The 25,770-nt window shown below is 45.0% G+C and overlaps 1 long non-coding RNA gene across 1 annotated transcript; it reads right to left on the bottom strand.

The window, feature by feature from the left end:
- Positions 1 to 7,044: 7,044 nt before the first annotated feature.
- Positions 7,045 to 8,575, bottom strand: LOC122226710. The gene is made up of 3 exons (XR_006205732.1): positions 8,244 to 8,575; positions 8,088 to 8,144; positions 7,045 to 7,563 (listed from the first exon to the last, which is right to left on the bottom strand). It is a non-coding gene; the product is annotated as an uncharacterized LOC122226710 (long non-coding RNA).
- Positions 8,576 to 25,770: the final 17,195 nt, after the last annotated feature.

Below are 25,770 nucleotides of genomic sequence, written 5' to 3'. Positions count from 1 at the left end.
CTTTGTTGTTGTTTATTGTTGTTTTCTTCATTTCAAATCCATTTGTTCCAGAGTGAAAACTACTACTAAGTGGATTGTGTTTGCCTGGAGGTATGAGTTTCCTATGGCTGCTCTGATAAATTACCACGATACAGTGGCTCAAATTTATGACCTTATAGTCTGGAGGTCAGGAATCCCAAATCAGTGTCACTGGTGTAAGGCCATTGCACCAGCAGGGTTGTGTCCTTGTGGGCACTAGGAAAGAGAATCCATTTCTTTGTCTTCACTAGCTTCTGAAAGATGCCTACGTTCCCTTCCCGTGGTGTTCTTTGAAATTCTTACATTCTTTCGCGGGGCTCACGGTCCCCCACCCTCAAGGCCAGTATGGAAGTTCCTCAAAACTCTCTCCTCCTCCCCCCACCCCACTTCCCTATCATGTCACCCCTTTGTCTCAGACTCTGACGCCTCTGCTTCCCTCTTACAGGGACCCTGTAATCCTCTCAGGCCTATACTAATGACCCCAGATAACCTTCCCTCTCAAAATTTTTAAAAATTTTTTAATGTTGATTTATTATCTTTGAGAGAGACAGAGTGTGAGCGAGGGAGGGGCAGAGAGAGAGGGAGACACGGAATCCGAAGCAGGCTCCAGGCTCCGAGCTGTCAGCACAGAGCCCGATGCGGGGCTTGAACCCACAGACTGCGAGATTGTGACCTGAGCCAAAGTCAGATGCTTAGCGAACTGAGCCACCTCAAGATTTTTAACTTAATCATATCTGCAAAGTCCCTTTTGCCATATAAAGTAACATATTTGGGGCACCTGGGGGCTCAGCTGGCTAAGCAATTGACTCTTGGTTTTGGCTCAAGGCATGATCTCATGGTTTGTGGGTTCCAGCCCCACATCAGGCTCTGTGCTTACAGCGCAGAACCCGACTGCGATTCTCTCTCTCCCTCTCTCTCTCCCCCCACCCCTGCTCTCACTCTCTCTTTCTCAAACGAAATAAATAAAATTAAAAAAAAAAATACTTGGAAATTAAAAAAATAATAACATTCACAGGTTCCAGGGATTAGGATGGGTGTGGACATTTGGGGGAGGGGCGGGGAGGCACTATTCAGCCTGTCACACCAAGTAAACTATTTTACCTTTTTCTTCAAAATCTACATTATAATTAGTTAAATGAACCATAGATCAAGATTTCTTTTCTTCTTGGATAGAAGCCCAGGGAGTTTAAAGACCTCTACAGTTGTGTGATGAGTGTTGGGTAGTGAAAACTCAGAGGAGCTTCTAGATCCCCTGTAGTTTTTTGTCACCTTGACCAGTGCCTTTTCTTCGGTTACTCACAATATGAAACATTACTTTTGAATTCTTAAAAGTCCATCCTTTAATTGGGCTGGACAATTCATTTGAAGAAGACCATGTAAAAGCGTTTTGCCAGTAGAAAACTCATGTGAAGATAAGGCCAACGGTGTCATTTCGTGTCTTAATTCTCTCCCTGCTGAGGGCAGTGTGTTTGCTAATGTATCCTCTTTGGGTCTGAAATATCAAAAGTAATTTGAAAAACTGGTGTAAAATTAGGCTGATCTAGCTACTTGCCATCCAGAATCTACTACATGCAAGGAACCTAACTACCTTAAAGAACATGCCGTCCAAATGAAAAGACAAAACGGATCACACAACTACTTAGCCATGTGGGGAGTGGGGAGTGCAGGCATTATGTGAGAGAGAGCCAATACAGGGGCGCCTGGATGGATGGCTCAGTTGGTTAAACTTCCGACTTTGGCTCGGGTCATGATCTCATGGTTCCTGAGTTCGACTATTGCATTGGGCTCTGTGCTGACAGCTCAGAGCCTGGAGAATGCTTCGAATTCTATGTCTCCCTCTCTCTGTCTCTGCTCCTCCCCTGCTTGTGCTCTCTCTTTCTCTCTCTCTCTCAGAAATGAATAAACATTAAAAAAATTAAAAGAGAGAGAGCCAATACAGCCAGAAAGGCTTTTATGTTCTTTCTTGCTCCTTCCATGTTTCACTTGGCTCAATTTTCATTTGGGAAAAATTGAAGGAGAATGGATAGGAAAGTATAGTTTTGTTTTGTTTTGTTTTTGTTTTGTTTTGTTTTTAGTTAATAGACTGTCTTTAATAGACTATTCTTTCAGAGCAGTTTTATGTTTGCAAAAAATTTAGCAGTAAGTTCAAAGAGTTTCCACATATCCCTTCTTCTCTTCATACAGTTTCCCTATTATTAACATCTTGCATTAGTGTGCTACATTTGTCATAACTAATGAACCAATATGGATGTGCTATTGTTAACTAACATTTGCATTTTACATTAGGGTCCACTCTGTGTGGTTCAGTTAAATTGGGTTTTGACAAATGCTTGATATCGTGTAGCCAGTATTCCAGTATCATACAGAATAGTGTCACTACCATAAAAATCCCCTGGCTTCCATTAGGGGCGTTTGGGGGGGCTCAGTCGGTTGAGCGTTCGACTTCGGCTCAGGTCACGATCTCACGGTTCGTGAGTTCGAGCCCCGCATCGGGCTCTGTGCTGACAGCTCAGAGCCTGGATCCTGCTTTGGATCCTGTGTCCCCCTCTCTCTCTGCCCCTCTCCTGCTTGTGCTCTCTCTCTGTCTTTCAAAAATGAATAAACATAAAAAAGAAATAAAAATAAATCCTCTAGCTTCCATTTATTCATGTCTCCTGCTTCCCTCAAACTTCTGATAGCCACTGAGCATTTTACTCTCTACAGATTTACCTTTTCCAAAAAAAGGTCACATAGTTGGAATTCTATATAGCACGTAGCCCTTTGTGACTGGCTTTATTCGTTTGGCGATACGTATTTAAGTTTCCTCCGTTTAAGTCCTTTCATGACTTGATTACGAATTTATTTTCATCACTGAATAATATTCCATCGTAGGGGTGTACCTCACTTGGTTTATCCATTCACCTAGCAAAGGACAGCTTGGTTGCCTCCAGCTTTTCACAACTATGGAGAAAGCTGCCATAAACATTTGTATGCGGGTTTTGCGTGGACCTAAGCTTTCAACTCTTTTGGGTGAATACCGACGATTTCTGCATCGTATCTTAAGACTATGGTAAGCTTCAGTAAGAATCTGTCAAACTGTCTTCCAAAGCAGCTGTACCATTTGGCGTTCCTGCCAGCAGTGAGAGTCCTTGTTCCTCCACATCCTCGCAGACATTTGTTACTGTTAGTTTCTGGATTTTAGTCCTTCCGAAAGGCGGGTGGTGGTATCTCATCGTTAATTTTCATTTGCAATTCCCTAGTGACACATGATGAGGGGCGTCTTTTCACGTGCTTATCTGCCACCTGTATATCTCCTGTGGAGAGGTGTCTGCACAGGTATCTTGCCCATTTCAAAAAGTGGATTGTTTTCGTATTGCTGAGTTTTTAGAGTTTTTTGCATGTTTTCAGAAGTTCTTTATTAGATACGTGTTGTGCAAATATTTTCTCCCAGTGTGTGGCTTGTCTTTTCATCCTTTGAACCATGTGTTAACCATGTTTGCAGAGCAAAAGTTTAAATTTTGGTGAAGTCCATCTTACCAGCTTTTTCTCTCATGGATCAGGCTTTTGGTGTTGAATCTAAAAGTTCATTGCCAAACCTGAGGTCACGTAGATCTCCCCACTGTGTTACACTCCAGATGTTTTATAGTTTCAAGTTGCATTATTAGGTATATGATCCATTTGAGTTAATTTTTGTGAAAAGTGCAAGGTCTGTGTTGAGATTCACATTTTTTTTTTTTTTTTTTTTTTTTGGGCATGAGGACATCCAATTCTGCCACTAAATATTTATGGAAAAGATTATCTTTTTTCCATTGAATTGCCTTTGTTCCTTTGTAACAAATCAATTGACTATGCTTGTGTGAATCTATTCGTGGGCTCTCTATTCTGTTCCATTGATCCACTTGTCCATTCTTTCACCAATAGCATGCTATTTTGATTATTATAGCTTTATATATAGTGAGTCTTGAAGCCAGGTAATGTCAGGTCTTTAACTAGAACATACAGTTTTTTTAAATTTATGTTCTTCTTTTATGAATATAATTTATTGTCAAATTGGCTTCCATACAACACCCAGTGCTCATCCCAACAGATGCCCTCCTCAATGCCCATCAGCCATTTTCCCCTCTCCCCCACCCCCCTATCCACCCTCAGTTTTGTTCTTTGTATTTAAGAGTCTCTTGTCATTTGCCTCCCTCCCTCTGTTTGTAACTATTTTTCCCTTCCCTTCCCTTCCCCCACAAGATCCACATATGAGTGAAAACGTATGATATCTGTCCTTCTGACTTATTTCACTCAGCATAATACCTTCCAGTTCCATCCACGTTGTTGCAAATGGCAGGATTTCATTCTTTCTCATTGCCAAGTAGTAATTCCATAAAACATACAGTTTTTAATATAGCCCACACGTGCTTCCATGAAATATGACCATTTAGATGAAGTTCTTTCCTTGCGATTTTACATTTTTTCCCTGTTTGTGAAAGTTCTAGGAGATTCTACATTCCGACCTCTTTCACATGCAGAACAATTTGCTGGTACCGATGGGCTTGAGGTAGGAAATTATTATTACCTACTACGAGAAAACAAGGATTTCCTCTTCCTAAACTATTACCGTTTGCCTTGAATGGATTACATAATAATATCACACTGCACGGAAGCTGGTACGCCTCAGTCCCTCCCACCCCCAGCCGTTAACGATCAGGCACTTGTGAGCAAAAGTGCAGTCTAGACACAGGTTGTTTTGATTTTCCTCCCTCTCCTGGCTCCTCACCCAGGACTCCTAATGTGGAAAGAAAATACTCTCTCACCATCCAAACCAGAGATGGGTGCCATCAACAGCGTTCGGTGCTGTAGGTGTTAACGGAGAGGGTACAGATGAGACGGGCCTGTTTACCATCCGTTCTCTTGCAGGGGAAGCTTCCGTACCCAGCAAATTCCCTGTGGCCACTGCGGGAAGAGAATAACCCCCACAGGCTTCCACCGCTCAGGAGGGTCACTTTTAGCTCCCAAGAGATCAGATCACCCCAACACCCTCTCTACCTAAGCTACAGCCTCCTGCGGCCGGACCAACATGGATACCAACAGAGCCCGCATCTCCAATGAAACAACGGGGCTGTGGTATCACAGGTGAAATTGGAGACAGGCAGACAGCAGGATATCTCGAGCAGGTTGGCCACTTGGAAATAGGATGCCAAATTAATAGTCCATAAATGGCCCCGATAAGACAGAATGAATGCAGAAAGCAGAAGACAATTTTTTAAGTCTTTTTTTATTTTTAAATTCTTTATTTTGGAGAAGGAGAGTGAGCGAGCAGGGGAGGTGCACAGAGAGAGAGAGAGAGAGAGTGGGGGACAGAGGATCTGAAGCAGGCTCCGTGCTGACGGCAGAGAACCCAATGCAGGACTTGAACTCACTCACAGTGAGATCATGACCTGAGCTGAAGTCAGACGCTTACCCGACTGAGCCACCCAGCGGCCCCAGTAGAAGACAGTTTAACAAGATTTAAACATTTCAGGGATATGGCAGCAATAAATCAATCTTGTCATTAGAAAGGACTATTTATAAAAAATAAGAAAGACTTCTTCGAAATAAACCATAACTGTCAAAAAAATTTTAACTTATTAGAAGCACTGGTGGGGAAAACATTCCCCAAAATGGAAATAATGATTTAGAAGGGTAAATAAGCATTCCAGGGTGCAAAGCAAAAAGACCACGGAAGAGAATTTCTAAAAGAAGAGACATACAGAGTAGACCAAAGGGACCTCATATTTGTGCATAGGAGGGTTAGGAAACCAGCCAGCCGATGGAGAATAAGAAAAAAAAAAAAAAAAACAAAAAAAAAAACAGGTACCTAGAGAACATTTCCCCACTTTTAACGATTATGTGGATTTTGGGGGCGCCTGGCTGGCTCTGGCGGTTAAGTGTCCAACTTCGGCTCAGGTCACGATCTCATGGTTCAAGCCCCACGTCAGGCTCTGTGCTGACAGCTCAGGGCCTGGAGGCTGCTTCGGATTCTGCGACTCCCTCGCTCTCTGCCCCTCCCCCGCTCGTGCTCGGTCTCTCTGTCTCTCAAGAAGAAACATTAAAAAATAAATTTAAACAACAACAAAAAAAAGAATCATGTGAATTTTTTACTCAAAATGCCTCGCCAATGTTGGCGGGACCATTGAGAAAGCGGAAACAAATTGAAAAACACGGATTCGACTTCTAAGGCTAAAAAAAAGCATTTTCCAAAAGAGACGCAAAATATAGTTTGCCTGCAAAGGAAAGAGAATCAGAGTCCCAGGCGAACGCTCGCCCGCAGCGCCAAATGCCAAGAGCAGTGAAGAGCCACGTTGGCAAATCTCTGGGGAAGCGTTTCGCGCGGGTTCCAGAGCAGGCGGCGGGCAGGCCCTCGTCCGCTGCAGCTCGAGCTCAGCAATCCACCCCGCAGCCTTCTGGGGCTGGCTCCGTACCCCGCACCCCTGCGTGTGGGAACCAAGGTGAAGGCCGCATATGTAGATCCTCCTGTCCTGTGAGCACATGGCCCTCCCTGCACCTCCCACTCCTCCCCTGCCTCCCACCTACCCCAGCCCGGGGCAAGAGAGGCCCCATCACCATATCACCATGTTGGCAGGTCTCTTCCCTGCCCTCCCACCCTACCTCCCACCTCAAGCCCCCCACCCCCCCCACTCCCCTCCCATCCCCCCACCCCCCACCTCCCACTCCCCTCCCATCCCCCCACCCCCACCTCCCATCCCCCACCCCCACCTCCCCACCTCCCCCACCACTTCCCCCCACCCCCCACCTCCTCCCACTCCCCACCTCCCCCCACCTCCTCCCACCCCCCACCTCCCCCCACCCCTCTCACCCCCCCCACCCCCCTACCTCCCCCCCTCCCCTGCCTCTTTGGCCTCTTCAGCCTCTTCGTCTTGCTCTTCCAACTGTCCTCCAGGACCAGGACAGACAGACAAACTCCCCTTTCACTTCCTCTGTTTAACACCCACCAGCAATCCCTTCTGGCGGACAAAACTATTTTCGATGAACTGCGGGAGAATTACTCCTTTGTGGTCGGGGCCTAGCATTTGATATATTCAGGGGAAGCAAAGGAGTTTAGACGGGCCTTTGTTTTTGACAGACTTGCAAGCATTTTTGCCTATTGTCTTCTTGCGAAATGCCATTTAAATGTCAGCAACTGAAAAGTCTTTGTTCGCGGTTGCGTTTCTTCTCTAACAAGTGAATCTTCCTAAGTCTCACTCTCCGACATCTCTTGGTGGCAGACGGACACCTTGGGCTCACGTGCGTGTGGGAAAAGGCAAAAAAAGAGAAAGCCTGCGAATGTTTTTAAAAACATGATCTCCATTCTGCCTGCACAGACTTTAGAGTTAAGCCTGAAGAGTTTTCATAAGGCAGTTGTGAAGTTTAAGGCAAGAATTATTTTTTCAAAGAGGAGAGGCCCACTATGAAAATGCTCTCGGCGAACTTTTATAGCTCTATTCTCTCATGTTCAGTGAAGCAAAGTGAAACACTAATAAATAAAACGGTAACAAAATTTCATCCCATTGGGAAAGTTAAGGCTCTTCTAAGTAACACCTGTCAGAAAGAAAACCAACATTGAAATTACAAGCTCCTTAAAATCAGAGGACGACGGGAATATTAGCTATTAACTGCTGTGGGATTTGGCCACGGTCGCGCACCGAAGAAAATGTAGGATTCAGTGCTTCTGTTATTTGGGAGGAGACAAAGCATTCAATACAAGTACATAATAAAAATAGCACAGGGCACGTCTGTGTGGCTCCATCATGAAGTGTCCGACTTCAGCTCAGGTCATGACCTCACGGTTTGTGAGTTCGAGCCCTGCATCCGGCTCTGTGCTGAGAGCTCAGAGCCTGGAGCCTGCTTCTCCCTCCCTCTCTGCCCCTTCCCCGCTTTCATTCTGTCTCTCTCTCTCTCTCTCTCTCTCTTCCTCTCGCTCAAAAATAAACAAACATTTAAAAAATAAATTTAAAAAATACCACAAAACAAATCAAAAAGAAGGAAAAGAAAATAATAAATACGAAACTAGAAATTAATTGATAAACAAAAGTCGAAGTAATGAATAAAACAAAGGGTCTGACCTTTGGTGGGGGTGCGTGCATCAATTTTTAGCAAAACAAATTCGTTCTCAAGTTCGTCTGAAAGAATAAATGAAGACCATTCATTAAAGATACCAGATTGGACACACATTTTCAACCTCCACTCCCTCCTAAATTCCTACAAAAATGAGAGAGAACCTGTTTTTCCTTGTCTGAGTTATGCAGAATTCCTCAAGACCAGAGGGCAGAAAAAACAATAGCCAAAGTTAGGATCTGCAGAGCGGATGGACAATGGCTGCTGATGTCACAAGCTTCTAGAACTCCAAAGCTGGCAGAGGAGAAAATCAACAAGTGATCTGACTTACACTACAGACCTTTCAAAGTCTCAGGATTGGGACATATCAGGAATCTATAAAAGTGGATGAAAAAGGGAAGCTAAAAGCCGGAGAGGATTGGGTACTAGGCTGTTTAAGAAATTAGGACTCCAAGGACGCCTGGGTGGCTCAGTTGGTTAAGTGTCTGACTCTTGATTTTGGCTCAGGTCATGGGCTCAGGGTTGTGAGATGAGCCCAGCGTGGAGCTCTGCACTGACACACTGAGTGTGGAGGCTGTTCGAGATTCTCTCTCTCTCTCCCTCTGCTCCTCCCCTGCTTGCACATGTGCTCTCTCTCAAAATATAAAATAAAATAAATATTAAAACAAAGAAATCAGGACTCCGATATGCCCTCTGCAGTCTCCACAGAGCCTTTTTGTTGGCTCTCTCGCGCCCCCCCCCCCCCCCCAAATTGGACTAGAGTTGTTTGTTTTCATGGAAACAACGAAACAGAAGGTACCAGAACAAGCTGCCTGTGCGGATATTTGGCTGAAAACGTAAATGCAAGTTGACACAATGGCTACGAGGCTTTCGGCTTTCTTCCCTGCCGGAGCCCCCAGAAGGCTGACAGCCAGACGGACATCCTCTGGGCAGGACAGACTGGACTCCTCCAAGCAGGAAGTGTACCGACCAAGAGAGGAGACACGAAGGTATCGATGTCAGGGATTTTCCTAAAGCAGCAGCACAGTTGGAGCTTCTCAAAGTGAAGACCATGGTTGACAAGCCTCCTATGGGCATCCAGAGCTACCAGTCTGCCTTTTGGTTGCATATTCGAATAGCCAAAGAGCAAAGAACGTCAAAAGAGCCATCAGCATCCTCAGAGGACTCAGAGAAGATACAGTATGAACAGAGTGAGAACAGGATGCTCTAAGAAAAGGAGCATTTAAAGAGTAAAGAGGGTTTCTTGAAATTAAAAAACCATCACAGAGGAGAAAGACCCAATGGAAGGATTGGAAGCCACGGCTGAAAAAAACTACTGGAAAGGAGGGAGAAAACAGGAGAGAAAGATGGTTAGCAGACTAGCCCGGGAGGGGGATCTAAACAAGAGGAGGGGATCCTAAACAGAATGGGAGGCAGAAACGAACAAAGACAAGGGAACACTATCAAAGAAAGAATTCAGCAAAAATGTTCCTATGACTGAATGACACAGGTTTTCAGAGGAGATGGGCTGACCAATGGCTCGAAATAGATCTGATCCAAAAGATATAATCCTGGAATGAAATTTCAGAATGCTGGGAATGAAGAAAAGAGTGTACAAGTTTCCAGACCAAGATAGAAAGGTTCCACATGGCGATCGAGCATCGGAATGAATTCTGTTTCTTAACGGCAACACGGAAAGCTAGAACAGAATAAAGGAGTGCATTCCCAGTTCACAGAAGAAAGGCAGTTTCTCAATAAATATGCGAAAAGTTGCTCAGTGTCAGCAATGAAAAAAGAAAAATTAAAACGGCCATGCCTATAGTGGAAAAAGTAAAAAATATTGATAACGTTCAGTGTCGCTAAAAATACAGGAAAACAGACATAGGGTGCTGCTGTTTGGAACAACTAAAATACACGAGGATCCACCCTTACCTGTTGGAAGTACCAAAGGTCATCCTGGTGTCAAGGTGTCTTATTCTGGATCTGGTATTAGATGTGGAAGCTAGAAGACACCAAACAAACTTTGCGTGCTGTAGCATGAGGAAACCATATTTATAGTAATCTTACTCGTAGCCAATAGGCTCCAGGTGGTATGGCGGAGTGCAAGTGATTCATGATACCCTGTCTCTCTCTACTCTTCCCACAGAAGGGGGGCCTCGCTGAGCCGTCTGTGATTGGGAGATTTTCTAAGGAAAGAAAATTTGTGTCGGAATTCTGGCATCTGTTCTTGGAGAGAAAAAAGTAGACTTCTCTAAAGTCCATACGATATTGGCCTCCAAAGTAAAATGGGGTATATCCGATTAGAAATATAGAATCAGGTCATTCCTGTATTTGATTACCTATTCTAAATCCAACAGAAATCTACCAAGGAAAGTGGATGTTAGTCTTTTTTCCTAAGTTCGGCAGTGTTCCTTGTTGGCATATTTTTAAAAAGAGATTCTAGCATACCGACGAAAATATTTCTGATCATTAAACAAATGAAAAAGTCTGCTAAGTCTTTTAGTAAATGAGAAGGCTGTAAAGAAAAACCTGTGTAAGAGAATTTTCAGTGGCATTTTAAAGAAATGCAAACATTGGGGCGCCTGGGTGGCTCAGTCTGTTAAGTGTCTGACTCTTGATTTCCGCTCAGGTCGTGTCTCATAGTTTGTGAGATCAAACCCCACGTCGGGCTCTGCGCTGAACAGTGTGGAGCCTGCTTGGGATCCTCTGTCTCTCTCTCTCTCTCTTTGCCTCTTTGCCCCTCCCCCACTCTCTCTCTCTCTCTCTCTCTCTCTCTCTCAAAATAAATAAACTTTTAAAATACATATATAGATATAGATATAGATATAGATATAGATATAGATATATAGACAGCAAAGGTGTTGCTTTATTTGAGGAAAATTTATTCTTTTCAGCAATGATTTTGGAAGTGTCATCTATGAGCTACCTTTCTCAGAATTACCTGTGATGCCCTGCTGTCTCGACTTCCCCCCCATACCACTGAATTCTACTCTCTGCAAGGTGGGCAAGGGAACTTTCACACTTGACAAAGCCACAAAGTTTTCTATGGTACACGGACATCTGAAGACAGCTTCTTAAAACACTGTCAAAGTTTGTCAATGTCATGGGTGTCTGCTATTTGTACATATTAGAGTTTCTATGTACATGTCCTTTTTTTTTAATTGGAGATACTTTTGAGTCCTTGTAATACATTTGCATATTTTATTTTACATTTAGTAACTTTTCTTAGGCAATTATTTTAAGCCAAAATAGGGGTGCCTTGGTGGCTCAGTGGGTGGAGCATAGAACTCTTGATTTGGGCTCCCACGGTCATGAGTTCAAGCCCCGTGTTGGGCTCCAAGTTGAGTGTGGAGATGGCTTGGGGTTCTTTCTCTCTCTTTTCCCTTCTCCCCTGCTCATGCACTCTCTGTCTCTCCTAAATAAATAAATAAATAAATAAATATTTTGAGATTTATGCATATATTTATATATATGTATATAATGTATGTGCGTATGTATTTATGTCTGTGCTTGTACGGGTGTACAAGCACACACACATGCACAGAAACTATTCGTGACATTTCTTATTCTGCCACAAAGGTTTGGCAGGAGCTTGACGGGCTGTGAGTGAGACTATCAACAGAGAGCAATGGCATATCAAGGGAGGAGCGTGTGAGGGAAGGATCAGAACCAAGAACCCCATCTCGGCTGGCACTGAAGACTGAACTGAGTATCTGCCCTGGGGAGGCAGTGCCCCATTTCTTCCCACTCATACAAAGCATGGGGAAGGCTAGGGTTGAGGAGATGAAACCCTTCATGACAGCAGCAGGCAGATTTTCTTGAATGGCACAGTGAATCTCAGAAATATGGATGGGGTGCCTGGGTGGCTCAGCTGGTTGAGCGTCCGGCTTTGGCTCAGGTCATGGTCTCACGGTTCATGGGTTCAAGCCCCGCGTCAGGCTCTGTGCTGACAGCTCAGAGCCTGGAGCCTGCTTCCGATTCTGTGTCTCCCTCTCTCTCTCTGCCCCTCCCCTACCCATGCTCTATCTCTCTCTCAAAAATAAATAAGCATTAAAAAAAATTAAAAAAGAAAAAAAGGAAAAGAAATATGGTGGCTAGGGGCACTTGGGTGGCTTAGTTGGGTTAAGCATCTGACTCTTGATCTCAGCTCAGGTCTTGATCTCAGGATCCATCTCAGGATCCATCGCTGCATTGGGCTCCATGCTGGGCCTGAAGCCTACTTAAAAAAAAAAAAAAAAAAATATATATATATATATATATATATATATATATATATATGGTGGTTAAAATGGAGAGAATATTGGTTAGGACTGGCAGGTTGAAAATTTCTGATTTAACGTGGTACATAATAAGAAGCCCCTGAAGTTCTGAAATGGAACATGACAGATCCTGGAAAAGAATTGGATAAGTAAGTTTAAATCAATTAGAAAAGAAAAAAAGATCAAATGCCCTTTAACAGTTAGAGTTAAAAATAATCAAAATATCCTTTATAGACATGTAATTTGTATTTTTCCAAAGTACTTGGACAAAGTATCTGGTTCTAGAACATCAGAACTCTTGCCACTCTTACATGATTCACTCTTATTCCAATTATGCTCTCCAGTTAAAAATATAGCATCTCGAGACTAGTTTCTGATTTTAAATTCTTAAACTTCAAGTTGACTGCATAAAAAAGCAGAGAAAAAAAATTTAATTTGTGTATCATTTAATGCTTTAAAATAATGAGCTTCTCCGTACTGTGTCTCAAATAATATATAGCACAAATTGTTTTACTTAAAACACAGAAATGAAACATGAAATTCACTTAAACATTATTTTTTTCTCATTGGGTCTTGTCAACAAACGTCTAACTCGATTTAATGAAAATAGCCCATTATAGCATTGCTGAGTATTTGCTAAATTTTTGGGAAGTGAGAGCGGATCACGGGAAAAAGCATTCGTTATTAATTTACAAACCAAGTTGTTTTGTGTTTTTAATGTTTGTTTATATTTGAGACAACGCGAGAGACAGAGTGCAAGCAGCAGAGGGGCAGAGAGAGGGAGACGCAGAACCAGAAGCAGGCTCCAGGCTCTCAGCTGTCAGCACAGAGCCTGACCCGGGGCTCGAACTCATGAAATGCGTGACCATGACCTGAGCCAAATTCGGACACTCAACCGACTGAGCCACCCAGGCACCCCACAAACCAACGTGACCTCCCCCCAGAGAGACGCTCAACCTGTATTAACTTAAATATGGAAGGTTGGGCCAAACTGATTGGGCCAATCAAGATCTCACTGGGTTTCTTTCGTGTGTGTGTGCACGTGTGTGTATTGCCAACATTTATTTATTTTGTGTTTTACTTTTTTTAATGTTTATTTATTTTTTGAGAGACAGAGGCAGAGCATGAGCGGGAGGCAGGGGGCAGAGAGAGAGAGAGAGAGAGAGTCACAGATTCCGAAGCAGGCTCCAGGCTCCAAGCTGTCAGCAAAGATCTTGATGCAGGACTTGAACTCACTCACAAACCATGAGATCATGACCTGAGCCAAAGCTGGATGCTTAACCAACTGAGCCACCCAGGTGCCCCAACCAACATTTATTTTTTTAATTGAGTTTATATGTCTTTGATGGGAGCTACATTTTCCAGTGTTATCATACACAGGGTTACTTGACATATTTACATAACATGTCTGATGTCTGAAGGTATTTGAATCTCTGACTCCTGGAATGAGATCTATTCCAACTCCAAAAATTGTAGTAAATAGGCACTTGCTGAATCCACCAGGGGTCAGCACACAGCATTAGCACTCTAATATGAGTGTGAGTTAAAACCAAAAAAAAAAAAAAAAAAAAAATTAGCTTAGAAAAGCCAAATATCTTTTTGAATTTGCATATGCCCATAAGTTAAAAAAAAAAAAAAAAAGGAAAGAAAGAAAAGAAAAACATTTCTTTTGAGGCAAGTTGCCATAATTGTTTGCTTTGACCTGCTTTGATCCTTCTCCCTGAGGTCCAGGAACTCAGTAGCCATTAACTCTGATGTCTAGTCGAGATGACTCCAGAAATTAACCTTTTAACTCATCCGCCTTGCTTCCAAACCCATAGGAAAGACAGATTGGCCATAAAAAGGAAAAACCATTAAGATGGATCAAAACCAAAATACATTATTTCATGGACCAGAAATGGATCAGAAATGCAATGCTATGAACAGAAACAAACCCACACAAAGACCCTCATTGAAATAATTATTAAAGAATATACTTCAGTAGTAGGAAAAAGGAGTGGAATATGAAGCACAAGGGAAATAGGGACATCGATAAAGTAAGCAGATGTTTATTAAATGTAAAAAAAATTCTTAATTTTTGTTTTGTTTCAAAAAACGCAAAACTAGAACTCTGGCTAACAATACATAGAAGAGAAAATGTCCGTGGCAGTTAAAATTTGCTACAGGTTTTTTTTTTTTTTATTGCCAATGTTTTTCAGAAAAAAAAATTCCTGAGCATTTTGGATTATTAGAAAAAGGTATGGTCTAATATGGATGTTAAAAAACTAAAGATAAGCAGTCAAAAAATGAAAACACTGTCAATAGATTTCTGACCACAAAGCGGGAGAGTATAGACAGCTTTCTGGGATCAAGAGAGTGTAGCAAAGGGGGAAGAAAAGAAACAAAGACAAATGACAGTGAATAGAAAATCGAAACTACGGGAGTAGAAATAATTTTAAGTCAGTCAATAATCCACAAATTTGAAGCTGGAATAAACTCACTGTAAAAAAAAGAGATTGCATGATGAAATTAAAAGGTACAAATCTAGTCCTAGTCTCATAGAATATGCGCACAAAATAAAACCAAGGGGGTAGAAAAACTTGACCCATACGAATAATAAAAATAATAACCTTGGGGTGTCTGGCTGGCTCAGTCAGAGGGTGTGTGGGCTCTTGATCTCAGGGTTGTGGATTTGAGCCCCACGTGGGGTGTAGAGATTACTTAAAATCTTAAAAAGAAAATAACCCTAAGAATGGCAGTGATCAGTTTCATGCAAAATAGAAGTTATGGCAAAGCATATGGATAAAGACACAGTAATAAGAGGAATACATAGTACTTATGAGCTTGTGTGTACCTAAAAATATGGCCTTGAAATCCAGGAGGCAAAAAGTAACTGACATGAGAAAAGTGGACAAACCTATCATCATGTAGTATTTTTAGCACATCTCTGCAAGATACTGACTCGGTACTTTTTTTTTTTTTTTTTTTTTTTTTTTTAAGTGTCAGGATGGGGCAGCTGGGTGGCTCAGTCGGTTACGTGACTGACTTTGGCGCAGGTCATGATCTCCCGGTTCATGAGCTCCATCCCCATGTCGGGCTCTGTGCAGACAGCTCAGAGCCTGGAGCCGGCTTTGGATTCTGTGTCGCCCTCTTTCTCTGCCCCTCCCCTGCTCACACTCTGTCTCTCTTTCTCTCAAAAATAAATAAATATTAAAAAAATATTTATTTAGGGGCGCCTGGGTGGCGCAGTCGGTTAAGCGTCCGACTTCAGCCAGGTCACGATCTCGCGGTCCGTGAGTTCGAGCCCCGCGTCAGGCTCTGGGCTGATGGCTCGGAGCCTGGAGCCTGTTTCCGATTCTGTGTCTCCCTCTCTCTCTGCCCCTCCCCCGTTCATGCTCTGTCTCTCTCTCTCTCTGTCCCAAAAATAAATAAAAAACGTTGGGAAAAAAAAAATTAAAAAAAAAATATTTATTTAAAGTGTCAGGATGTAGCAATAAAAAATAAAATCTGTTTTGATGTAACGGATTATTTTAAAAAATATTTTCAACAACTGACAATAGAATAGGTAATAAAGTCGAAACAAACTTTAGAAAAATGATACGTAACACAGACCACATTCAATCTCTGGTTACACTGAAAATAGATGAGAACTCACGAATAAAAGATAGCAAAATAAATGAATAACAGATAGATGTACTCATAAAATAAATAATATGTACACACATTTGGAAGCTCTATGGTTCTTTCCTGAATAATTCTGAATTAATTAAAAAAGAGGTCATAACGAAAACTGCAGCATATTTAATACCAGAATGATAATAAATTCATTACATATCAAAATTGGTGGGATCCAAGAAAAAAAAAAAAAACAGGTATTAGAATCACATTCTGTAGATAGATGTATATTAAATGTAGGTTTTGGAGAAGAAATTTTGAAAACAAATGAGTAAAGCACTCAACTCAAGAAGCTGGCCACAAGAACAGAAAATATAAAGAGAATAGAAAGCAGGAATTTTAAAGAACAGGAGCAGAAAGTAATAAGGGGTAAAAGAAAGAAACAACAAATCAGTAATCGGTTCTGGCCTTCTTCTCCTTTACCCCTTCAAAAAACCACCAGGCCAGATGATTTTCCATAGGTGGGAAAATCAAGCTTTCAAGGAGCATTTATTCTATCTTAAACCATTTCAGAAAAGAGAGAGAGAGAGAGAGAAGTGAGCCAGCTAATTTTCTGAGGCCCATATAACCTTAGTGCCAAGACAGGATAGGGATAGTACAAGAAAAGAAATTCACAGGCAAATTACATGTATGATTTAGATGTGAAAATCCTAATTGAAATACTAGCAAACCAAATTCAGAATAGTATATATCTAAGAGGCCAAAGTAGAAACTTGAGTGCTTTTGTTGACCTCAGAAGTCACACGGGGCTGTTTGCTCTTGGCCTTGCACGGCAGCCCTGTTCAGTGCCCTTACACCAGGACGTACCTCCTCCTCCGTTACAGCAGGAAGCAAGGACCACTGGGGACGGGCTTGGGGGCTGGCCACCAAGTCCCCCCTGTTAGACATTAAAGGACTGCATAGTGTATTAGCTTCTCTAAGAAGTGCCACTGTGAAGTGTTTACTTTTTTTTTTCAGTCCGGTATTTGTTTAATCCACATCTGTTTGACATGGAACCCTTGTATTCACCTAACACCTCCTAATTGCTCCGTAGTGAATGCACTTTGGAAAATGCTGCTTTCAGCTGTTTACTTAAAGGGAGTACGATCAGACGACGCTTTGTGAACACTAGTGAACCTTTTGACTGTTCCCTACGTAACTGAACATCTGATTTGTTTCTTGAGGCCTCCGTAGTGAACACCCAATGGTAAGACATCTGGCTTCCCTTTCTGGGTGGGTTTGAGGCGGTTCCTCTCTTTTAAAGTCGAGGTTGGGTATGATTCCCTGGCCTCCAAGGCTGGAGGGAGCGCTGGGGGAAGCGTTCCCAGGGGGCTTCTGGAACTGGGTGGGAAGTAGAGTCAGAAGCTCCTAAGATCCTGTGATTCCAATGCAATGCCCCTGGGCTCCCCCTACCCATTCCCCTCTTGCATCTGCTTTAAGATGTAGCAGCACTTTGAAGGACCAGCTGGGTGGTCCTCCCTTTACCACATGATGTCACTCTAAGAAAATTAATAACCCCAGGGAGGCTGGCCGTGCTTTTCATATGTGTAAGATACCCAGGAAACCAGTAACCCCTAAAGTTAGCTGTCTCCAAGGTGGTGCACAGAGGACGTGGTGAGGTCATCTTCGGGACCACGCCTGCCAGGCTCGGGTGAGTCCCAACCCCTCCCAGGAAGACTTCCGGGAGGAGGGCAAGAACGGCCCGGGGTGAGGATTAGGGGATATCTCTGGGTCAAACCCGCCAGACAGCAAACACAAGGAAGGGCTGAAACCCGAACTTCCAAAATGCATTTAAAAAAAAAAAAAAAAAAGTCGCGTCATGATTAAAAAACGAACACAACTTTTTTTGGAAGAATTTTTCTCCTGGAAAACCGTAGCCTGCCTCACCTGCTAAGGGAAAACAATGGGGATGCTGGGGTCTGCCCAGTACCTGGGTGGGAAGGAAGGGCAGCGGGAGCCCGACGGGACGGCACCTGCGGGACAGACTCCAAGGGGGAGAGGGAGGGACCGAGGAAGGAGACCAGCCTAACCAGACCCAGTTTGCGGCTTGGGCGGGTCCCTGGCGCGCGGTGAGAGGCGGTGCCGGGTGCATTTCAGCTAGCACGCTGCATTGCCCTCACAGGCCCTGGGGGCTCCGGGAGGAAGGGGGCAAAGGGAAAAAAACCCGAAATCTGGAGCGCTTTAAAGTTGCATTGGCTTTTGTTTTTCAGAGGGGAGGGAGACTCGGTGACCTGCATTGGCGTTCAGGGTGGGGGCTTGCCGCGAGAGGCGTAGGGGACGCCGGGTGCCCCCGGGGCTACTGGCGGGGTCCCGGGGTAGCGTTGAACCCTGGGGTTCCCGCCCTCGCTGCAGGCGGAGGCGGGGACTAGACTTCCGCAGGGCAGCCGCCGGAGCTAGACCAGAAGCTCTGGCAGTGATTCGGGAGCTACAGGCTGTTCTACAGGAGGGGCGGGGCACGGAGTGGCCTGATTAGGGGAAGGGGTGATACATGTGATTGGAAAGAAAACAATCATCGTAAAAAGGAGAAGAGCGGGCCTATTGAACAGACTAAGCTGCGCCTAGAGGGAGTGCTGGTTTTGTCCTCCGGGCTCCGCGCCTCCAGGAAGCCTTCCCGGATAGATCCCCTTCGCCGCGGGCCCCATCGCCGTCTGGGTCGATCGGGTCCCCAGGCGGCCTCGGCTCGGCGGGGCCCAGGCCGTCGCTTTTGCTCGGGGCAGGGGGAAGGGGCGGCAGACCCAGGAGGTGACCGCGAACGGGCGCGGGGACCTGGGCGCGGCGGCGGTGTCAGTGCGTTGGGGACCGGACGGCGCAGCTCGAGGGGCCGAGGAGAGCGCAGAGCGACCGCGGGGACCATCCCAATGGAGCGGGCCGGGGGGCGCACCCCGCCCGTCCCGTCGTGCCGGGGGTCGGCGACGGTGTCCCGCGGGGCCCGGGGAGGGGGGACCGGGAGGGCGCGGCCCGAACTGACCCGGGCGGGATCCCGCCGCTCCGTCTGATCCCGGCGGGAGGGCTGCAGGCGGGCTGGGGACACCGGCGTGGCTTCGCCTCGGACCCCGGCCCGCGGGATGCGGGGGCGCCGGCTCTTTTTCCTTCCTTGCTGTCGCTGTCGCTGCGTCCGGGGTCTCTGGCCTTGTCTCACGGCCCATGTGATCCCGGTTTCTGAATCCTGACGCCCTCTCTTTGGCATCCCACTTTGAATTCCTTTGAGATCCATCCCCCCCCCCCTTAACCCCAGCCCCCATCTTTCACAGCATAAAGCGGTCACTTTGCGCCTTAACACGAACGAAGAGCCCTGCCCAGTCCCCGCCCCGACCCCTTCTCCGCGTCCGTCACGCAAAGACTCGGTAGGAGAGTCAGACACCAGGTTCTCAGAGTGGTTCTCAAACTGCGCCCCGTGGGGAGCCCCATCCGTCTTCTTTGGATGAGAATTTGTGGGAATCCACTATCCCTATTTTTTCCCATGCAGTTACAACTTTTCTCACGGATACAAAAAGCCCTTTTCCTTCTTTCCTCCCTTTGTACCAAAAGATGAGTGGGGATCCCGCGCTATTGCAGAGTAAAAGTGAAGGAGGCAATCGAGGGTGGCTGGCTGGCTGAAGACGTGTGGCGGCAGGTGCATCACCTGGGCTGGAATAGAATCTGCGCCCCCCCCCCCCCCCCCCCCCCCCCCCCCCCCGATAACTGCAGAATCCAGGGCGGTGTTTCTCCTCTCGCCTTTCTGCCTGGGGTTGATCAGGTTGTGTTGTATAAAGGCCACCCTGTTACAGGTTACTTATGTAATACGGAGGCAATGAGAAGAAAAATTCCAATGGCGACTTCGTCTTCAGCGTGCCAGAGTAATACCTTCCAGAAGAAAGGCTGAATTAGAGACGAGCTGCCCCCAGAGGCCCACAGTGACTTTTGGGGGTAGGAAGTCAAGTGTAGGAGCAAAGAACAGCTGAGCCTTGGAATCCTGACACTTAACCAACAACCGTGGACTTCAAATGAGTGGGTTAAGTAGCTGGGGAATGTCAAATACAGCAGGCCCTTGGCAAGCGAACATAGTGCAGATAAGTTGTTACGTCACAGCCTGAAGCTGAAGACGATTGGGCAAAAGAAAGAGAGAAGGGGGGGAGGGAACCCCAAAGCATCAAGAGTTGAATTGGGAAGTGGAGAAAGGCGATGTGGGGTAAAGGTGAGAAAGATGATTCAAGAATTACCACTTGAGTGGATTGAGTAGTTGCGCGCGAGACAAAGACGGGAAATGTTTGTGGCTTCAATACCCAATCGTACGAAAAATATTTTCTAGACTGACCAAGGATATTTTCTTCCCATTTCTCTCTTCTTTGGGATACAGCCTTGTAAGAGAACATAGCAGTTGGGGTAAAAAGAAGAAATCAATTTAGTTCCTGATCATGCCTTTCCATGCTGCATGGGGGCAGGGAGAACTACTGACCTCCTCTCAGAGCCTCTGCTAAATAGGATTGTGCAAGAATGAAATGACACACGGTGCCTATGCACACCTGGTGTTGCCGTGAACACACACAATTGTACCAAAATTAATGATTCGTAATAATAAGCTATCTTTGCAGCAATCAAGCTATAGGTTTAATAGGCACTCTAAAATAATAATAAAAACTAAATGAATGACCCTAATTCACAGGCTTCCTGTTTTATACTAAGGACAATATTACAACAAATTAAAATATTGGCCTTTTCTCAGTTTTGATTTGGCCTATTGAAGGATAATAGAAAAGTTGACAGACCGAGGCATAAACAAGCTGGTACAACTCTAATCAAGCGTATAATCAGTTAAACAAAAGACTGAGAAGGGGGCAGAGTCAGGACTGCACGGAGCCCCAGCTTCTCCTTCAAAGTCTGTTTTGATTTTTGATTTCGGGTGCTTCCCAATTCTTGTCATTCTCAAGGTCAGTGTCGAGCCTTCCCGAAGTGCAGAAGTGCTTTGGAACGTTAGAAAGAAGTGAAAAACATTCCTCCTGCCCCAGGAAACCCTACCTCCCAGGGGGTGTTGGGGAGTAGAGAGAATAATTAAGTAGTAAGTAAATTAATATTGCTCTCCTTCTGCTAGGCGGGGGCCCTACAGTGGGATTTACATTACAAAGGTTGAATTTACATTATAAAGAAGCTCTTTAGGTATTTTATAACTAAATCCTCTTAGGCAAAGACTTGCAGAGACTTGCCTTGACTGAATGCTCTTTATAAAGCATCCCAGTTCTACATAAAATGAAGTGAACGGTGATAAGATGGATGCTGTTTTGGAGTGAATTTCCAGGGATTTATTTGGTAGGTGGTAGGAAGCCGTGTGGTCAGGGGTTTGCTGTAGGTAAGAGTAGTGACCTCTGGATCTATGCGACTGCTCCTGGAGGGGTGGCCGATGGGAGATTCTGCCCTGGGGATAAAAATTAGCTCCCAGGGGTTCCTGGATGGCTCAGTCTGTTAAGTGTCTGACTCTTGATTTTGGCTCAGATCATGATCCCAGGGTCGCGGGATCAAGCCCCGCGTCGGGCTCTGTACTGACAGCACAGCCTGCTTGGGATTCTCTCTCTCCCTCTTTCTCTGCCCCTCCCCTGCTTGAGCTCCTCTCCCTCTCTCTCTCTCTCTGAAAATAAATAAATAAACATTAAAAAATGAAGAAAAAATTAGCTCACAAATCAAAAGAGGGCAGGGGAAAGGAACGGGCTGCTGTGAATGAAACTTCAAGTCCTGAGCAGGATCATAGGGTAACACAAAGAGGGAAAAGCTGGAGAAGGGAGGCTTTGAGGGCGGCTCCAGAATTTCCAGAATTGGGGGGGGGGCAATTTGGGGCAGGCACCTCCTTTGAAACCTAAGGGTGTTTCTCTGGAAGATCTCTGCAGGGCAAATGCTGATTTTACTTAGACTGCACATTTATTTGGAGTTGGTTGGTCTAGATTCAAGAGACGGGAGGAACTAATGTGCCATCCATCTCAACCTCCACTTGGACTGTTTGGACTGTTTTGATTGCCAAAAAAAGCCACTTTTATTATAAAGATATTAGGGAACTTAGGGCCCTGGTTATCTTCCACAGAAACCCAGCAGCCTTCGCAGAGATCATAAAAGAATCAAGGTCACTAGCAGAAAATGAAAAGACCCAGGAACCAGGTTCCTGTAGGAGACTTGTATTATCTTCCACGGTAATAACATGGCGTCTTTTTTCTCTCTTCCCATCGTTGCTGCTTACGAAGGCCATCCATCTTCTTTCTGGAATCTCTCTGCATCAACTTTCTATCCCTATGTTGCCCACTTACACCTTCCTAGAAAGAATTCGCAACTGGTCCAATTTAGTCTCCATAAGGCCAGGAGGGGAGCTTTGTAGGGTGGGGAGTCATTTTGGAGGAACTGTCTGGGGCTGCTTCTCTAAGCGGGTGTCTCTAGGAGGCACCTCCACAGAGGGGGCTGTGACTTTCCAGGAAATATGCTGTTTTCTGCTCTCCGGGAACTCAGATCAGGAGCATGAGGCCTAGGGAGGTCTAGAGAATGTGCCCCGGCTACCTTTGTCTCAGTACTCATTGAATACGTGGATGGGCAAAGGGCCATGTGAAACAATCTTCTTCAAGAACAATCACCCTTTACAACATTACGGGTGAGTCATTCAGTCTTGCTTTGGAAATGACAATAGCAACAACACCCACTTGCATGGAGTGTTCGTTACCTGGCAGGTGTACAGGTCTGTGCTCAGCACTTTCCCTGCTCACAGAATCACACATACTCACTACAACTCACCAGAGTGAGCAAGTACGTGCCGTTGATATAACTGACCGCATTTTATGGATGAATCACATATTTCTACGTAACAAACTACTCCAAAACTTCGTGGACTTAATCATCATTGTATTTGTTCAGATCTGGTGGGTCAGAGATTCAGGTATGGTTCAGCAGGCCAGCACCTTTCTGCTCTGTGATGTTAGGGGCCTCAGCTGAGTGGCTGGTAGGGATGTCTCTTCTTATGACGTCGGGGCCATTCACCTATTGCTGGAAAATCCAAGATGGCGTCACTCACTAGTCTAGGGCCTTGGTGTAGGCTGTTGGCCAGGGGGCTTGGGTTCCCCTTTGGGTGATTGCCCCCCCCCCCCCTTTCTCTCTCCTCATTATCCAGTAGCCTACCCTGACCTTCTTTACATGGTGGCTAGTTTCCAAAAGGGCAAATATGGAGGCTGCCAAGATTCCAAAAGGGAGAGCCTTGAAAGTCACATAGCGGGGCGCCTGGGTGGCTCAGTCAGTTAAGCGTCCGACTTCAGCTCAGGTCATGATCTCACACTTTGTGAGTTCGAACCCTGCATCAGGCTCTGTGCTGACAGCTCAGAGCCTGGAGCCTGCTTTGGATTCTGTGTCTTCTCCTGTCTCTGCCCCTCCCATGCTCGTGTTCTGTCCCTCTCTCTGTCTCTCAATAATAAATAAACATTTAAAAAAATTAAAAAAAAAAAAAGAAAGTCACATAGCATCACTTGTGCAGCATCCATTAGGCAAAACAAGGCACAGAGACCGCCCAGATGCAAGGAGAGGGAGATGAGGCCACCCTCATCAAGGCCGCAGGGATGGGAGGAATGTTGTCGGCCATCTTTGTGGACCATTTACCCCAGGATATGCACTCCCTGAAAATGGCAGAGCCACTTTTTAAATTGAGACTGACCCTCAAGTCCATGCTTGAAATGAGCTCAAATTTCTAGCAACAGCCCAGTCAGCATTGGACTATTGTATTTACTAGAAATGTCTTCTATTTAACTGAAATCTCCTCCCTATTCCAGGGTGCTGGTCTGAGGTTAGGCTTTTTAAACCTTCCGAATGTTATGAAATGGACTATTTTTCCTTTTCAAGGATTAGCTGATGATGGTTCAGACAGAAGAGCTCAGCGGTAAAGGACTTCTATATTTTTCTGCTGTAAAGTGGTTCAGCCTGGGGCGGTCACAGGACAGAGGAGAATGTCACAAAGATTCTCAGTGAAAGCCCTTAGAATACCCTCTCTCCATGGCTTTGTCTCACATAAAATGGTGATGCTCACAGCACCAATTATTTGCCTTCTTATCTCTCACCCTTTCTAACAAGCCCCATTCCAACTATTTCCCTTTTTTTCTACCTGGATTCAGTTGATGACCTGTCACCCAAGAAAGAAATTTGGCAGAGTGAATGCCTTTCTCATTTTTATAGAATACAGGCTGTGTACCGAGAAGCCTCTGGAAGCCTTGGGCCGTCGGGATGCTCAGCAGTGCATTCCAGGGGCTTGCCATTTTCTGATTAACTGAATATTTTGCTTTCGTCATTTCGGCTCCTGTGGAAGATCTTCGAAAATGTATTAATTTAATTTACTGCCTTTGTAACTAGTGTGTGTGTGTGTGTGTGTGTGTAACACATTTGAATTTTGCGCTCACAAGTGAAAACCTCTAGGCTCCGTGTCCGCTTCCTGAACCCGATTTTCTGAGTCAGCTGTAGCAGGACAAAGTGCCAGAGCTGAGCACACAGTTCCCAAGAAGTGACTCTTGACCAGGTTTGATAGTTTTAGTATAACTTTCTTCTTTCTGAAAACATTCAAGGCAACCCCTCTTTTCAACAGCTGTTACCTCTGTGGAGATTTCACCGTAAATGTAAACACTTTTTCAACCAAATGAAGGGGAACCATATTGTCATTTCGTCATGGGGAGTGTTACTCTCGATTCCTCTGCCTCGTCAAGAGGAAATCAGTAATCAGAATGGGATCGGTGCACGTCAGCATGGGACCCAGTTCTAAGAGGAAGGCCTGAACGATAGGGGATGTTACGTTTTATTGGACTATTATTATAGAAATCAGGCGCGTCTGTCCAGGCACATTCTTTCTCGAACTTTCATATCTGTCAGGCCTTTTATCTCTCACACATTTTCCAGTCACACGCCTGATGGCCTCTGCATGATAAGATTTTCCATTTAAAGTATAAAAGTGGTTCTAGGGCTGGGTGATATTTTTATTTGAGTGAATAAAGCTTGACTTTGAAGAAGAGCTATTTGACTTTTTTTTTATAATTTTTTTCTTCATGTTTATTTATTTTTGAGAGAGAGAGAGACGGAGAGACAGAGGACCTGAAGCAGATTCTGTGCTGACAGCCCAGAGCCCGATGCAAGGCTCGAAATCACATACGTCGAGATCCTGGCCTGAGCCAACGTCAAACGCTTAACCGACGGAGCCATCCAGGCGCCCTGAGTTATTTGATTTTGATTTTAAAAAGGAACCCCCTGGGGCGCCTGGGTGGCTCCGTTGGGTAAGCATCGGACCCTTGGTTTCAGCTCAGTCCATAATCTCAGGGTTCGTGAGATGGAGCCTTCCATCAGGCTCTGTGCTGATAGTGCTGTTACGACATTCTCTCTCTCCTTCTCTCTCTCCTTCTCTCTCTGCTCCTCCCCCGCTCGCTCTCTGTCTCCGTCTAATTAATAAATAAATAAATAAATAAATAAATAAAATAATTTAAAAAAGTTCTCTCTCTCCCTCAGCCCTTCCCCAGCTCTCTCTCGCTCTCTAAAAAAAAAAAAACGGACCCCTCCCAAGATAATGACATCATTTGTCCACTCAAGTATGGTTGGGAGAATAAAAAGCCCATGTGCATACTCCAGCTCCGATATGTAATCAGGAAGTGTGGTGAGCAGGGATGCTCTGTAGTTGCAGAAATTATAATTCTTGGGGCGCCTGGGTGGCTCAGCCGGTTAAGCGTCCGACTTCGGCTGAGGCCATGATCTCACGGTTTGTGAGTTCGAGCCCCGCGTCGGGCTCTGTGCTGACGGCTCAGAGCCTGGAGCCTGTTTCCGATTCTGTGTCTCCCTCTCTCTCTGCCCCTCCCCT

This window comes from Panthera leo, chromosome C1, assembly GCF_018350215.1.
Source record: "Panthera leo isolate Ple1 chromosome C1, P.leo_Ple1_pat1.1, whole genome shotgun sequence".
In the NCBI taxonomy this organism is placed as follows: domain Eukaryota; kingdom Metazoa; phylum Chordata; class Mammalia; order Carnivora; family Felidae; genus Panthera; species Panthera leo.
This window is presented reverse-complemented; position numbering and strand designations above follow the sequence as displayed.